Source organism: Thermobia domestica, chromosome 14 (assembly GCF_964235325.1).
Source record: "Thermobia domestica chromosome 14, izTheDome1.hap1.1, whole genome shotgun sequence".
Classification (NCBI taxonomy): Eukaryota; Metazoa; Arthropoda; class Insecta; order Zygentoma; family Lepismatidae; genus Thermobia; species Thermobia domestica.
The window spans coordinates 43,438,403-43,444,402 of record NC_137467.1 but is presented as its reverse complement, the minus strand read 5'-3'; positions in this window follow the sequence as shown (position 1 = coordinate 43,444,402).

The window sequence follows — 6,000 nt, the reverse complement described above, 5'->3', positions numbered from 1 at the left end:
GATAAAAATCTGCTAATCAAACAAAAATATATAAAAATATACAATTGATAAAAATTAATAAATCAAACAACAATACATAAAATCTGCTAATCAAACAACAATAGATAAAAATCTGCTAATCAAAAACCAACACATCTGCTAATCAAATAAAAAACGATAAATATCTAATCAAACAACAATATATCTACTAACCAAATAACAATATACAAAAAATCTGCTATTCAAACAACAATAGATAAAAATCAAAAACCAACAGATCTGCTAATCAAATAAAAAACGATAAATATCTAATCAAACAACAATATATCTACTAACCAAATAACAATATATAAAAAATCTGCTAATCAAACAAATATAGATACAAAATCTGCTAATCGAAAAAAATAGATCTGCTAATCAAATAACAATATATAAAAATCTCCTAATCAAACAACAGTAAATAAAAATCTGATAATCAGACAACAATAGATAAAAATCTACTAATCAAACAATGGATAAAAGTCTGCTTATCAAACAACATTAGATAAAATATACAATTGATAAAAATCAGCAAATCAAACAACAATACATAAAATCTGCTAATCAAACAACAATAGATAAAAATCTGCTAATCAAAAACCAACAGATCTGCTAATCAAATAAAAAACGATAAATATCTAATCAAACAACAATATATCTACTAACCAAATAACAATATATAAAAAATCTGCTAATCGAACAACAATAGATAAAAATCTGCTAATCAAAACCAACAGATCTGCTAATCAAATAAAAAACGATAAATATCTAATCAAACAACAATATATCTACTAAACAAATAACAATATATAAAATATCTGCTAATCAAACAACAATAGATAAAAATCTGCTAATCAAAACCAACAGATCTGCTAATCAAATAAAAAACGATAAATATCTAATCAAACAACAATATATCTACTAACCAATTAACAATATATAAAAAATCTGCTAATCAAACCAAAATAGATAAGAATCTGCTAATCAAACGACATATAAAATCTGCTAATCAAACAACAATAGATAAAAATCTGATACTCAAATAACAATAAATAAAAATTTGCTAATAAAAATAGATTTGATAAACAAATAACAATAGATTAAAATCTACTAATCAAATAACAACAAATAAAAATATTCCAATCAAACAACAGTAGATAAAATCTCCTAATCAAAAAAATAGATAAAAATCTGCTAATCAAACAAGAACAGATAAAAATCTGCTATTCAAAAGACAATAGATCTGCTAATGACATAACAACAGAGAAAATATACTAATCAAACAACTATATATAAAAATCTACTAATGAAACAACAACAGATAAAAATTTGCTAATCAAAAAACAATAGATCTGCTAATAAAATAACAATAGATAAAAATTTCATAATCAAACAATAATATATTTACTAATTAAACAACAATATGTAAAAATGTGCTAATCAATTAACAATAGATAAAAATCTGCTAATCAAACAAAGATATATAAAAATTTGCTAATCAAACTACAACAGATAAAAAATCTGCTAATCAAAAAACAATACATCTGCTAATCAAATAACAATAGATAAAAATCTACTATTCAAACAACAATAGATAAAAATCTGCTCATCAAACAACAAAAAATAAAAATCTGATAATCAGACAACAATAGATGAAATCTACTAATCAAAAAATAAGATAAAAATCTGCTAATCAAACAAAAATATATAAAAATATACAATTGATAAAAATTAACAAATCAAACAACAATACATAAAATCTGCTAATCAAACAACAATAGATAAAAATCTGCTAATCAAAAACCAACAGATCTGCTAATCAAATAAAAGACGATAAATATCTAATCAAACAACAATATATCTACTAACCAAATAACAATATACAAAAAATCTGCTATTCAAACAACAATAGATAAAAATCAAAAACCAACAGATCTGCTAATCAAATAAAAAACGATAAATATCTAATCAAAAAACAATATATCTACTAACCAAATAACAATATACAAAAAATCTGCTAATCGAACAACAATAGATAAAAATCTGCTAATCAAAACCAACAGATCTGCTAATCAAATAAAAAACGATAAATATCTAATCAAACAACAATATATCTACTAACCAAATAACAATATATAAAATATCTGCTAATCAAACAACAATAGATAAAAATCTGCTAATCAATACCAACAGATCTGCTAATCAAATAAAAAACGATAAATATCTAATCAAACAACAATATATCTACTAACCAATTAACAATATATAAAAAATCTGCTAATCAAACCAAAATAGATAAGAATCTGCTAATCAAACGACATAAAATCTGCTAATCAAACAACAATAGATAAAAATCTGATACTCAAATAACAATAAATAAAAATTTGCTAATAAAAATAGATTTGATAAACAAATAACAATAGATTAAAATCTACTAATCAAATAACAACAAATAAAAATATTCCAATCAAACAACAGTAGATAAAATCTCCTAATCAAACAACAATAGATATAAATCTCCTAACCAAACAAAAATAGATAAAAATCTGCTAATCAAACAAGAACAGATAAAAATCTGCTATTCAAAAGACAATAGATCTGCTAATGAAATAACAATAGAGAAAATGTACTAATCAAAAAACTATGTATAAAAATCTACTAATGAAACAACAACAGATAAAAATTTGCTAATCAAACAGCAATAGATCTGCTAATCAAATAACAATAGATAAAAATTTCCTAATCAAACAATAATATATTTACTAATTAAATAACAATATGTAAAAATGTGCTAATCAATTAACAATAGATAAAAATCTGCCAATCAAACAACAATAGAAAAGCAACTAATCAAACAATGCTAATCAAACAAAATAGATAAAAATGCTAATCAAACCAAAATAGATAAAAATGCTAATCAAACCAAAATAGATAAAATCTACTAATCAAACAACATGTAAAAATGTGCTAATCAAACAACAATTAATAAAAATCTGCTAATCAAAAAACAATAGATCTGATAATCAAATAACAATAGATAAAACCTACTAATCAAACAACAATAGATAGAGATAGATAGGAGAAAACCGATACCGATTTTATGAACATTTTCAAAAACCGGTTTCGGTTTTTCTAAAAATACGAAAGCCGAAAAATCGGTTTTTGTGCTCACCATTATTTCCTGGCTCTTAAGTTGTTCTGTTTGTGTATACCGTAGATATGTGAATAAGACAAAATTTGAAGCTGTTTTGTCTTGAAATGTCTCATGAAAGAAATGGCCCCTGTCGAAAATGTCTTGTGAAAGAGATGACTCGTCTCGAATATTTCTTAGGAGAGATGGCTCGTCACTAATATGTATCGTGAAAGAGATATCTCATCTAAAAAAATGTCTCATGAAAGAGGTGGCTCGTCTCGAAGTTGTCTCGTGAATGAGATGGCTCGTCTCGAAAATGTCTCGTGAAAGAGATAGCTCGTCTCGAATATGTTTCTGGAAAGAGGTGTCTCGTGTCAAAAAATATTTCTGTTTCTATTAGAATAGCTCTGTCTTGTCACGAAAATTCTCTTTCGTCTCGTCTCGGGCGCAACCTTAATATTCCATTCAACCTTTACAATAGAGCTTTCTCTGGCTAAGCAGTTAGCATATGCGCCTCTGACGTAGGAAACCCGGGTTTGATCCCCGGTGGGAGTTCATGCGGTTCGGATTCGGCTGTAAGTCCATATCTCATATAGCTTCTCTGCTGAAAGGGACGCTAAACCGAAATCAAATCAACGTTTATATATATATTAATAGGTGGATTCCGAACCAATACCATGCATTCGATGCTCTCCGACCGGGAAGAGAACCTGAAATCTCTAGCGTTCGTAAGTTTTCTCAGCTAAATTTCCCACAGATATAAAACATTTCCCTTTCAGTTAAATTTTCTCTTAAGTTAAATTTCCCTTTTTAGTTAAATTTTCCCTTCTAAAGTTATTTTTCCCTTTTAGTTAAATTGTCCCTTATTAGGTTAAATTTTCCCTTCTTAAGTTAAATTTTCCCTTTCTTAGTTAAAGTTTCTCTTCTTAAGATACATATTTCCTTTTTACTTAAATTTTCCCTTCTTAACTCTTTGAAGCACGGCGGTACTTTTATTATAAATTCTTTTACATAACGTTTGCGAAACTCTGTGCCGCAAAGAGTTAAGTTAAAATTTTCTTTTCTAGTTAAATTTTCTCTTCTAATGTTAAATTTTCCTTCCTAGTTAAATTTTCTCAATTTTTTTTAGTTAACCATTTTTAATTTAAATTTTCCCTAGTTTCCCTATAGGTGGTGATCTTTCTACACTTACGTACTACAACAATGTTTTACAATATGCCTTAGGTATTCCAATATGTCTTAATTGGAATAGAGTGTTGAACTTGAGCAGAAAGCGACTTTTGGTCAATGATCTGTCCTGTCCCCCAATACTGATATCCTTCTCCAGAAAAATAGTGGCAGAAGAATGAAGCCATGAAGGAGGAACTGAGTCATTTGCCAAGATCACAAAAAAAAAAAAAAAAAAAAAAGGAAAATTTCGAAAGCAACTTAAGGTGATCACCACCCGGAAGTCAGTACATATTTTAGCTCGTTCCCTTAACTACTGCGCAATGAAACGTTACCTATTATAAATATTGTACTATAAGAAAGAGTTACGTTTCAGCTACAGCAAAAAACGATCCATCTGGGTGTCTTCTGATATCGAAAAAGGTAACAAGTAAAAGAAAATATTTGATTCGTTTCACAGTGAGCACACAAGATGGCACTTGCTGTTAGATCTTACTAGAACTTCTCAGTTTTATGAAATGTTTATTTGGATATGTAAAGTATTTTAAAGTAACGATCTCATTATGAAACAGATATCTTGTTTGACCGTTTTTCGTGTTATGTTTCACATTTTATTTGAATATTAATCTATATTTAAGGAAATAGATTCTGAGAAGGAACTTGCGCAGAACGCCATAATGTGTGGTTGCCAAATTTGTATGTTTATTGTGGTAGTCACAATAAGAAAATTCCTGGATTCTAGCGTTGCAGTTTGAGAAGTGGAACTTAGCTGAGGGATCGTAGACTAATTTCTCCAGTACGTATCCAAGCATAATTCCATGATTACTTCCTTTATCATGTGGCACCAGTAAATAGCCGACACTATCTGGGAACACCGCATTCTCCAAGCAAGGTTTAGCATAGCACCGAGAACACCTAGTGATCCACCTTAAGAGATGTTAGACTCATGGATTGCTTTTAAAAGAAGATATAAAGAAAACATAGCCAGCAGATCGAGAAAACATAAAAACATAGAAACACGAAAATTGATCCGACTATTTCCCAGGACAAGAGAACAAAATTAGAAAAGGAAATGAAATCTAAGTTTAACGTCTCACGATTATGTCCTTTATGAGGGAGTGGAAGGAAACGGGAGTACCGCGAGAAAACTGAGGGGCACGATCAGGGCTGGATCCAGGATTGTCTGGGGGGGTGCACCAATAACTATCAAAATAACCAATCACACTGAAACTCTTCAAAGTGACATGTGACAATAGTCTTTACACCTGAGAACGCTGATACATAGAACGAAAGAGGAGGGTGTATTTTAAAGAGGGTCACAAGTGTTATGCAGGAAAAAAAAAAGGTTCTTTCCTCCTGGTTTATCTTTTCTTTCCTACTTGACAAATGCTATATTGATTTGCTTGGTGAATCCTTTTCTTTAAAACCTTTAGAAAATCGACTTAAAACTATTGCTTTTGCAAAGCTCTGCTTTGTTTTAAGCCCCAAACGGAAACATCGTGGCAGAAAGCTTCGGAAAGTGTTGCTATTTTCACTGCTAGCTTCACATTTTAGATAGTGTATATTTACAACGAAGGAAGGGGCGGGGTGCACGTGCACCTTTGCATCCTCCCTAAATCCAGCCCTGGGCACGATATTGTCCCCCACCAACTTGACCAGAGATCGAACCAAGAGTCCCACGC